The sequence below is a fragment of the Lactuca virosa genome, chromosome 3, assembly GCF_052849685.1.
Source record: "Lactuca virosa cultivar CGN04683 chromosome 3, Lactuca_virosa_CGN04683_v6, whole genome shotgun sequence".
NCBI classification, from domain to species: domain Eukaryota; kingdom Viridiplantae; phylum Streptophyta; class Magnoliopsida; order Asterales; family Asteraceae; genus Lactuca; species Lactuca virosa.
This window is the reverse complement of record NC_136428.1, coordinates 316508336-316520799: the sequence shown is the minus strand read 5'-3', so window position 1 is coordinate 316520799 and position 12464 is coordinate 316508336.

Below are 12464 nucleotides of genomic sequence, written 5' to 3'. Positions count from 1 at the left end.
TAATGCATAGAGTGTTCTCTTGTATAGTATATATAGTATTCTCTTTGTATAGTATTTAGCATGTATTGACTCGTAACTGTACTGACTCTGGTAGGTGTCATTGTAATAGTAGTAATTGTTGGTGCATGGAAATGCTCCACAAATAATGAGTGTTTATTAGGTTGTATTTTCCCTTTATTGTATTTTAGGTGTAAATACTCTCCCTCCTATATAAAGGTAGAGTTGGTCATTTATTACTTTATCTAGCTTATATTTTCCTTAGTGAGTGATTACTTTTCTTACAATGTAATCTCTAGAGAGAGAAAGTTGGTGGGTTCTCCCACCCAGGGAGAGTTTCTCTCCCACCATGTTCTTCATGAATATTATGATTATTCTCTCTTGTTCTTGGTCTCTTTTCTTATGAACTCATAATATGTTCTTTGTGTTCATACTTCCAAAAACACGATTAATCTGGAGATATCCTTCTTCCGCACTCACCGTTCATTATAAAAATGGGTCTCTACAATTGGTATCAGAGCCGTACCTTGAAGATCTCACGATTATTTCAAGGGAATGACTCCCGTTCGGTGATTATCTTGTGATTTTTCCGTGTTTCTGCAAGAAAAAAAATTTCGGGTTTCTTACCGGAATTTTTTTTATGAAGTTCGTTCTTAGTTAGATTTTCTGGGTGATTCTATCTTAGTAAAATAAATTTTTGCTGCTGCTTCTCGTTCTATTTATTGCTGGAAGAAGATGTTCTTAAAAGTTTATTATTTTTGCTGTTGAAGAAATGAAGAAAAAATGGGAGAAGAATTAATTTTGTGGTCTCTTAAAAATGTTGAAGATGTTCTCCAGGAGGTTCTTTTTCTTGGATGTGAAGACACAAAGATTAATGGGCTTATTATTCATGAAGAAAGTGGAGAATCTCTTTTGAAGACTTTTTCCCAGCACTTTTTCTCATCATGAGAGGTATTATCTTCATATCTCTCAAATTTTAAATTGTTGCTGTGAATCTTTAATGTGAAGAAATATGGACGTAATATGTGTTTGCATAACGCACTTTGTCCTTTTTACTCTTTTGGGTAAAGAGTATTCCACTATTTTCTCCCTCAAAAAGACAAAAACCATGTGACATTGTCCTTTCCCATCACCTTTTGTCCCTAAAAACCCCCTGCACACTCTTCTTTTTGACTTCCCAAGACCACATGTTGACTTAAAATGCTTTATAAAAAGTTTCCCTTATTAAAATATGAACAAATGGCCTTCGCGGTACCATTTTTCATGAAAAAATTGCATTTTTCGTCACCTGTTCAGCCCTTTCCGGACCCCAGAACCGCAGCCAAAAACTGCCTACCGGAGTCCCCTTAGAAGCCTACCCGCAACCATTTTTTAGCCATGATCCGAGGTCCTCTCAGGCCTCTATCCACAGCCAAGGTCAGCAGCCAAAAAAAAAAAAAAAAACCGCAGCCCACCCCTACCTTTTCCTTGCTGACCGAAGTCACCCAAGACCGCAATCTCGGATCCTGCTCCTTCCCTCGGACCGCTGCCTCGGACCGCAGCGTCGGACCGCAGGCGCTCCACTACAGTTCGAACCGCGGCTAGCTTATCTCCTTTGCACCGCATCGCAGCTACTGCAGTCTTCCTTTTCGTCCGTACCCAGGCTCTTCCATCCGCACCCAATAACCCCCCTTCCACTACACCCACGATCCGCAGCCGTGTCCATCTGACCCGCAACACCATAGACCCGCGCCCAACCCTTCTTCGACCGCAACCACCTCCCACCCTCTCTCACCTGCAAGCCTCCTGCCTCCGGTTCCCCCCCTCATCCTTCCTTCCACCAGACCTTCCCTCCTCCCTTCTCCACCCTCCTTCAGCCCCTCCCCTCCTCCCCTCTCTTCTTCCTTCTTCCTCCTCCCCCCTTTCCTTCCCTCCTTTTTTTTTCCTCCCCTCCCCTCCTTTTTTCCCCCTTTTTTTTAAAAACCCTCTTATTTTTTTTAAACTTCATTTTTTTTACTTATTCAGTTTTTTTTCTGCATTATTTTTTTAATTAAAATTTTTTTTCAGCCAATTTTTTTTTATTTAGCCATTTATTTTTTTTAACACAATTTTTTTTATTTAGCCAATTTTTTTTTATTAAAACCAATTTTTTTTTACACCAATTATTTTATTTAACACCAATTTTTGCCACAACCGCACCATTGGATTGTCACATTGGTTCATTTCATGCCGATTATTATTGGAAGAATATTCCTACCGCAGTCAGACTTCATATTATTTTTGGTGATGCTTGCACCGCAACGGCGATTGATCAACAAAGTTGTTTCGCATTCTTCACTTTATGGGATATTATGACTTGTCGCTCTTGATTTTTGGTTGACGAATCATGTATCTTGAGCATGTGGACGTTACTTTCTATTGAAGACCACTTCAAGTGTTCCGGCACCGCAGTTTGGATATTTGGATATATTTTTGTCACAACACATTATTCTCAGCACAGTTTCAGCAACTATGTCACCCGCTTCCTCATGACCGCAAGAGTATCTCTTTTACTCTGTCTCGTTTCTTATCGAGACCCTTCATACATGTAGGGAGAGCTTCTCTGTTAGCTCTTGGTATCGGACACTCTCCAACCGATGATTTGTGATTTTTGATATTCGGTCATTGGTTATCAAAAATAGGGAGAGAATATCATCCGGATTTGGTTATTATGATTGTTTGAGTTTGGATTTTGAAGACTTCTGAAGACGATTATTTATTTAGTGATGCGATGTAGCACTTATTTTTGGTCCTTACGGATCAAATTTTTGGCATTACTCGATGTTTTCCGATTCAGATTATTTATTATTCGGACTCTACCACAGGATGATTTTGTGTTCACATCCGGTTCAGATCTTATGGTTTCACGAGTTTGGATTTGTGATATGTTGAAGATGAAGATTATTTTGGCAATGTGACGTGGCACTTATTTTTGGTCCTTGGATCAAATTTTCGGCATTGCTAGACCATGTTTTTGGACTCACATTATTTTTATCCGGACTTCATTTTATGGATGCTTCACATTTTTAGCAGGTTATTCTTTGAAGAATTTCGGTGTATTATGATTCGATAACTCGAGATGTTTTTCATACTTTTGAAGCCGAAGTGTTTCTTTTATTGGATCTTCTACTTGCTCATGGTGACCTCCTTCTTCGGGTGATTATGACTGGTTTGAAGATTTGGATCTTATATTTTTTCTGCTTCATTGGTTGTGCTTTGAAGCCGAAGACCTTCATTGTTAGAGATTCATGGCCAGTTTCAGACTTCACAGACACTTCAGAGTTTCAGAGACATTTCAGCACTTGATTGCATTTTATTACCACACTTGCTAGTCGGATTACTGTATTATATCCTAGTATCACTTATGGTATCTCTCATCATTTGTAAGCATTTAGGGAGAGAATGTTGGTGCATGGAAATGCTCCACAAATAATGAGTGTTTATTAGGTTGTATTTTTCCTTTATTGTATTTTAGGTGTAAATACTCTCCCTCCTATATAAAGGGAGAGTTGGTCATTTATTACTTTAGCTAGCTTATTTTTTCCTTAGTGAGTGATTACTTTTCTTACAATGTAATCTCTAGAGAGAGAAAGTTGGTGGGTTCTCCCACCCAGGGAGAGTTTCTCTCCCACAATGTTCTTCATGAATACTATGATTATTCTCTCTTGTTCTTGGTCTCTTTTCTTATGAACTCATAATATGTTCTTCGTGTTCATACTTCCAAAAACACGATTAATCTCGAGATATCCTTCTTCCGCACTCACCGTTCGTTATAAAAATGGGTCTCTACAGTAATGAGTAGTAATCCTTATCTATACATATTATAGTTAAATAGTAAGGTTGGTTGCATGCCTTTGATACACAAAGGTACTGAACTGTAGTGAAGACTTTTATATCTAACACAAATATATATGATATATAACTAAGAATTCAACGACAGTCGGACAAATAACAAAATACCCTAAGTCCACAACCAAACAAGGAACATGAAATAAGATGAGCTATCAGTCCTAAGTCCTTCAAGTCTTACTTATATAAATATATTAGTATTAATATGGTTTTGAAGATAAAACAAGTTTAAAAGAATTTGAAAACAGTTTTAGCATTTAAAGAGTTTGATAAAATTTGAAACATTTGAAAATCCAAAGTTTGATGGTAATTTGAAGGTATTGGCAAATCTTGTAGTCTGTTCTAGTTATTAATCACATGTGATTGATACAATAGCTAAAGTAGTTCAACTTGTATCCCCCCCATAAAAGCATTTAAAATCATTTAAAAGGTTAATTTAGGGGTATGAACTCACCTGCAGTGAGTGGAGTAGATGGAAGTGTCGGGTAGGATGCTAGGTGTCAAGTGAGGACTTGAGCACACACACGGATCCTACGTAACATGTAGTGATACATAAATGTATCTAATTAGTTATTTAATCACTAAACAAGCAAGTAAAGACACTCTAATGCATGAAAACACTTTGTTTCAAGTGCCAGGAGTGCCAAGGGTTGCATCCAAGGAGAGTATGCCCTCACATTGGAGTTTACTCCTCAAATGGTGGCCCTTATGTGTTTTTACGGTTTCTGGGTCATTTCCCCATGAGTTTACGGCCATAAACTCATGGGGATGGTGCATTTGTGTGTTTTAAGGTCTCATGTTTGACAAAGAAGTGTCCTAGGGTTGAGTCAAAGGCTTAGGAAGTGGTTAGGGCTCGAAATGGCACACTTTTGGAGTTTACGGTCGTAAACCCTTGAGTTTACAGCCGTAAACTCTTGGACACTTCATCCTTTTCGTGTTTTGTGGTTCCTAGTTCATGCATGCAAGTTTCTAGCCTCTTATCCAAGCATTAGAAGGTGTTAGGGGCATCAAAACACCCTTTGGGGGTGTTTATGGTTTTGGGAGATCCCCAAACCGTAAACACATATGTTCTTGGGGATTTTGATGATTTTCCTAATGATTAACAAGTATACTATGTAAGTAACTCGATAGGAAGGGTATACTTACTTATATGAAGCTTGTAAGAGTGTTTAGGACCCAAGAACACTAGTGTATGTTCTTGGTGTTCTTGGTGTTTTGAAGAATGCTTGAAGATCTAAGTAAAAACCAAGAATCCATGGATGAAATGATGTATAAACACTAGATTAAGTGTTGTAGGAAAGAATCTAGGAAGAAAACACTTACATTTTGGCGGATTTGAAGAAATGGACTTATGATACTTGAGAGAAAAGGCTTGGTGTTCTTGAGGTGGGAAGTGGAAAAATGAGGGAAAAGTGTGTAAACTCATGCTATATGCATGAGTTCTTGGGAAAATGGTGTTTACGGCCCAAACACCTCTTGTTTGGCCGTAAACACCTAGCTAAGGTGTTGATTGTTTTGTTTGCTACACCTCACTAATAACGTCGCTTCCTTTTATTAAATCGTCTGACGAAAATAAAATAAAACACCCGAACGGACTTAAATCCGGCCAAAAATGTACTGAAATATTTTTGACTAATATTTGACGTGTTTGACTGTAGAAATTATACAATGAAAATTTTGGGTTGTCACACATTTGGTCTATCCAAGTATTGCAATGCCATGCAACCCAAATGGACCATGCCAACCGGGTCAAGTACATACCAGAAATAGTTATGGACTTAGACACCTTATCCAACAAGTATATGCTTGTACTAATTATTCATTGAATCATACACAACAACACATTTTATAACATCGAGTTACCGATGTGTTTTCATACTATCAATGTACAACGAACTCATATTCAACAACTCATATATCCAGGTTTGAAGACTTATATGATATTATCATCTCACGATCACTCGAGATGAATTCCATGAAGTGATACAAGTGAGCGCGGGTTTAATCCAATACTTAGACCTTATGAGCACTCATGAATGTTGCAGCAAACTTTTGCTATGTGTAATACAATTCAGACAAATCTACAATAAAAATTCATGAAGTCTTGATTCAATACCTACTTCCAACATATTATCGAGTGTGGATAGTTTTAATAATATTTAATCATTCGGGAAGTCAAAAATTGCAAAATGAAACAATAGTAAATGATTGACAAAAAACAGTACCATACTAGTAAATAAAAAACACCTTTCATTTAAGCATCAAATTTCAATTACATTTCAACTATTACAAGTTTCGAAAGCTATCTAATCATTAAAACTAATATCATCCTTCAGCCCAATGCGCCTAGCATGCTCTAAATGCTTAACTCTACTCAGTCCCTTCGTGAGTGGATCTGCTGGGTTCTCATCCGATGATACCCTCTTTGCCACGAGGAATTCTTCTTCTATGCGATGTCTAATGAAGTGTTATTTTCTGTCGATGTGTCTGGATCTGCCCTGATCCATTGGTTCCTTGGCTAAGGCAACAACACTCTCACTGTCACAGAAAATCTCCATAGGCTCCTTTATAGCTGGTCCAACTCCAAGGTCTCCAATGAAGTTCTTCAGCCATATTGCCTCCTTCGTCGTCGCGCTTGCTGTTATATACTCTGATTCGCAAGTTGAATCAGCTACTATCTCTTGTTTGGAACTTTTCCAAGTAATTGCTCCTCCATTCAGGGTAAAGACCCAGCCCGACTGAGATCGGAAATTATCTCTGTCGGTCTTAAAGCTAGTGTCACTATACCCCACCACTCTCATGTCATCACTTCCACCGAGGGTAAGCACCCAGTCCTTAGTCCTTCGCAGGTACTTGAAAATGTTCTTAACCGCAGTCTAGTGAGCCTTACTAGGATTCCCTTGATATCTGCTGACCATGCTCAAAGCAAAGGCTACATCAGGGCGAGTACAATTCATAGAATACATGATCGAGCCAACAGCGGAAGCATATGGTATTCGGCTCATCTCAGCCTCTGTACTCGGACTCAGAGTTTTACTCAGTTTGGTATTGCTCTGGATCGGTAAATCACCTTTCTTGGAATCCTGCATGATGAAACTTTTCAGCACCTTATCCAAGTAGGTACTTTGACTAAGTCCAATTAGTCTTTTACTCCTGTCTCTCAATATCCTTATCCCAAGAATATAGGCAGCTTCTCCAAGATCCGTCATAGCGAAACACTTCCCAAGCCAGGACTTCACCTCCTGCAAGGTTGGGATGTCATTTCCTATGAGTAGTATGTCATCCACATACAATACCAAAAAGCTAACTACGCTCCCACTAGCTTTGACATATACACAGGACTCATCCTCGGTTCTCGAAATGCCAAACTCTTTGACTTTCTCATCGAAACAAAGATTCCATCTACGAGATGCCTGTTTCAATCCATAAATGGATTTCTCAAGCTTACCCACTCTATTAGGGTACTTTGCATCGACAAAACCCTTTGGATGACTCATGTAAACATCCTCAGCCACCTTTCCATTAAGGAAAGCGGTTTTGACATTTATTTGCCATATTTCATAGTCATGAAATGCAGCAATCGCTAGCATATTCCTAATAGACTTAATCTTTGCTACTGGTGAGAAGGTCACATCATAGTCAACTCCCAGAGTTTGTGTAAAGCCCTTCGCAACCAGTCGTGCCTCATAATTGTGTACTTTCCCATCCATGTCGGCCTTCTTCTTGAATATCCATTTGCACCCGAATGTCTTACGACCCGGTACATTTTCAACCAAGTTCCAAACTTGATTGTCATACATGGACCGAATCTCGCTGTCCATCGCCTCCTTCCATTTAGTAGATTTGGGGCCTGCCATGGCGTCCTTGTAGTTGTTAGGTTCATCCAAATTTACCAGTGTACTATCACTGATAAATGTATCACCCTTAGATGTTATATGAAAACCATATAACACATGTGGAACACTAACTCTACTAGAACGCCTCAGAGGTACGGATTCGTCAATTGGATCGACAAGACTTTCCTCCTCAGGTTGATCGCTAGTGTGTGAGGTTCCTTCACCACTTGACTCTTGAAGTTCTTCAAGGTCAATTTGCCTCCCACTGTCTCCTTGGTCTATGAGCTCTCTCTCGCGAAAGACTCCTCTTCTTGCAACGAAGACAACATTGACACTCGGTCTGTAGAAGAGATACCCAAAGGATATCTGTGGGTAGCCGATGAAAATACACCGCTCACTTTGAGGTTCGAGCTTGTCGTGAGTCTCGCGCCTCACCAAAGCCTCGCAACCCCAAACCTTGATGTGGTATAATGTGGGAACCTTCCCAGTCCACATCTCGTGAGGTGTTTTCGCAACCTTCTTTGTAGGGAATAAATTAAGGATATCAGCAGCAGTCTCTAAGGCATACCCCCAGAATGAGATTGGTAACGAAGCTCGACTAATCATGGAACAAACCATATCCAATAAGGTCCGGTTGCACCTCTCAGCCACACCATTAAGTTGTGGTCTCCTAGGTGGCGTCAACTGTGAAACAATTCCACATTCCTTAAGATAGTCTAGGAACTCGATAATAAGATACTCACCACCCTGATCGGATCAGAGCATCTTTATCTTCCTGCCCAGCTGATTCTCCACTTCTTGCCTAAACTCTTTGAATTTCTCAAAGGTTTCTGACTTATGCTTGATTAAGTAGATATAGCCATATCTGCTATAATCATCAGTAAATGTCACATAGAAGCGGTTAGCATCCCTTGTGGCGGTTCTGAAGGGTCCACACACATCAGTGTGTATGAGATCCAACAAACGCTCACCCCTTTCACAAGAACCAGTGAAGGGTGACTTAGTCATTTTTCCAAGTAAACAAGACTCGCAAGTATCATCCGACCTTAAGTCGAATGACTCCAAAACTCCAGCCTTCTGGAGTTGGCCTATGCGCTTCTTGTTGACATGTCCAAGACGACAATGCCACAAGGATGCATTATCCAAATCATTAGAAGAATCGATATGCAACACATTATTTCCTAAGTTGTCTACAACCATCACAGTTTCATCTACACCATTACAAGGTAATGCTCTAAAATAAAAAAAAAACACCGTTATAATAAGCATTTATTGCACCAATTTCATTATCAAACGAAAATTTGAAACCTTGTTTGTACAAACCATGAAAAGAAATAATATTTCTCGCCATATCAGCCGAGTAGCAACAATTATTCAAATCTATTTCTAACCCACTACTAAGCAATAAAGAGTAAACTCCAATCTTGGTGACATGTGAAACCCATAACCTGTGTCAAGAACCCAAGAGTTAGAATATGATGAGTTTTTAGATAAAATAGTGTAAATACTTGCATGGGTGGGTTTAACCTTCCCATCCTTAACATCCTGCAAGTACTTGGGGCAGCTTCGCTTCCAGTGCCCCTTGTAATGACAATAGAAACACTATGCTTCTTTTGGGATGGTCGAGGGAGTAGCAGAACCTCCTTTGGTTCCACTAGAAGAGGATCCATCAAGGGACTTACCCTTGCGGCTCTTCGAAGGAGTCTTCCTCTTCTTCCCTTTACCTTCCCCAATTGCCAGAACAGGGGCATTAGCAATAGGAGTGGTTACAACATTTTTACCTTTAAGACCACTTTCAGCAGTCCTCAAAAGGCCCTGAAGTTTGCTCAAAGTGACTTCCTCCTTGTTTATATGATATGTCATGCGGAACTGATCATAACATGGAGGTAAGGAGTATAGGATAATATCTATAGCCAGCTCCTCATCAAAGTTCACATTCAATTTGAACAGACGGTCTACAAACCTTTGCATTTTCTGCAAGTGGCCCGTGATGGGTTCACCATCCTTCATCTTTGTTGTAATCATAGAGTAGATGATTTCATATCGCTCTTGACGAGCACTCTAATGGTATCTTTCCATCAGGTCCTAGTGCATCTCAAAAGGGTAGAAGTCCTCATAGGACTTTTGGAGTTCAGAACACATGGTGGAAAGCATGATACAAGCTACCTTGGTGGCATCTTTCTCATGTGAGCTAAACTCAATAATCTCCTGAGGAGTAGCAGCAGACACATCGATATCCTTGGGCTCCTTGTCGAGGACACATTCCTTTTCCTCTTAGCGAATGACCATCCTGATGTTCCTAATCCAATCATTGAAGTTAGTCCCATCAAAGATGACTCTTCCACAAAGGTTCATGAGAGAGAAGGAGCCGGTAGGGTTTGAGCCCGAAGAAGTGTTGGAAGACATCTAAAAAGAAAGAAAGACAAGTTTAGATTAGATAAAGAGTCCTTAATAAAACACCCAAATGAAATATTAAGGATAGGACCCAACACAATATTTTACAATTTGGAAGAGGATGCCGTAATCCAACTTGCAAAATATTTGAAGGTAGGTAAATGACGATTTGCTAATTTCCACCATGAAAACGAAATTTTTGTTAATTAAGTTTTAATTGGATTTGTAACTCCTAGATCCTTTGAGATTCATGGAACTATTCAATGGTATGTTTAAATCTCGATTATGCCGTTCAGGTTTGTGACTGGGATACCGAAGATCACAAACAAGCTGTGAATAACCATGCAAATGTACTTGGTACTCATAATGTCAATTATCACCTTAATCAATGTGGCGGTTAACCACACACGCTCCATTCACCTTATGATAAGCATTAAGCTACCCTTTGCCACCCTTACTAGTCCAAGTTAATGTGTCGGTTAACCACACACACTCCATCAATGACTTAGTAAGGTGCGAAGTGTAATTTCATGGATTACCATCAATTTTACATTTTCCTAAAGTAACTAAGATTAGGAATTTATAAAAGATTTAGTTACTTTATAGTTATCATTATACTATTAATGAGAATTATAGTCTTTGTCCTACCCGTTCGGCTAACGATCCTCCACCAGTCAATGAAGCGGTGGGTGAGAGTGGACACCCATTAAACTGCCATTTTATAGGCAACAACCTTATACCCCCCTTATAGACCGACTTTGTGAATGAGGCCTACTAAGGATAAGACTGACTTGATCTTATACATACATATATATATATATATATATATATATATATATATATATATATATATATATATATAATTAACTTATAATACTATAAAGTATAAGGGTTGAATTTTAAACTTTTAAAATTCTAGGGTTTGGAATTAAAGTATTCTACAGTGACTTTACAAATTCCAAAACTTGAGGGCATGTTTTGAAACTATTCAAAACCTTTCAACTTCATAACATATGAGTTGTAACACCGTAAATTTTCAAACAATTTATTTTTTTTCATTTAATAATCCCATAATTCTCATAACACATTTCACGAAAAATGTCATTTATTTGATTTACAAAATCACAACTTCATAACTGTTTATTAAGATCCAGGATCCTCAATACATAACTGTTTCGCTGGTGTGTACAATCAAGCCGGTGCCTTCCCACGATCATGAGAGAAACCTGAAACACATAACACATAACACGGTAAGCACGAACCTTAGTGAGTTGCCCAAAATACCACGTACACCGCAAATAAGACCCTCCGGTTAATGTGTCTCAGTGGAGACCCTCCGGTCCCACAACTCGGGTGGACCCTCCGGTCCTCACTCAGCAAAGCATAGCGTAATCACAAGCATAGCAAAATCACAAGCATAATGTATAATAAATATCACATAATCTAATGTAAGCACATATAGTAACATTTTCACTGAATAACATAACAGCATAAGTCACAAAGACAATATGCACCATAACGCACATCACAGTATAGCAATGAGAGCCTCCGATCAATAATGAGGACCCTCTGGTCCAGTATCTCTATAAAGACCCTCCGGTCACACAGTAACTACTAATCAGATATGTATAGTGAGGACACTCACCTCGAAAGCAAGCAAGCAATAATCCTCGTACTCGAATCTCGAACTAGCCACCGCCTAATACATAGGGCAAACATCTCTAATTAATACTCTACTCATAATCAAATATACCAAAGGTTGTTCTCCCTCTCTCCAAAATCTCTTGGAATGGTAAAATACAATTTTACCCCTCCAGGGTCTCCATTACTCATGTTGACCAAACCCTAAAGTCAACATAGTCAAACTCAAGTCAACAGTCCATATTTGACCTGACTCACCGAGTGCACCCATGTGACTCGTCGAGTCCCATCATTTTCCTCAAAAGTCTCGTGGAGGTTGACTAAGCTCATCGATTTGACTCCCAACTCGTCGAGTTATTGCATGGCCGTGCACATCGGGACAAACCCTAACTGACTCGTCGAGTCAGCTCATGGACTCGGCGAGTTCACTCGACCTGATTTCTCATTCAGACGTCCAAGGTCAGATCTACCAGACCAGACTCTAGATCCAGTCCCTAAAGGCATAAAAGTCACATAAAGTCTCGACCTTTACGTTCATGCATGACATATATGCCCAAAAATGCCAATACAAAGTCTTAAAAAGGTTTGGTGCTCAAAGTCTAGTCTCTAGCTCAACAAAGCTTAGGTCCTTGGGCTCACAAGACCTCCTACATTCCAGATCTGAGGTTTCAACCTCAAATCATACGCATAAGGCTCAATAACTCTAAAAAAATGGAAGAAAATCCTAGA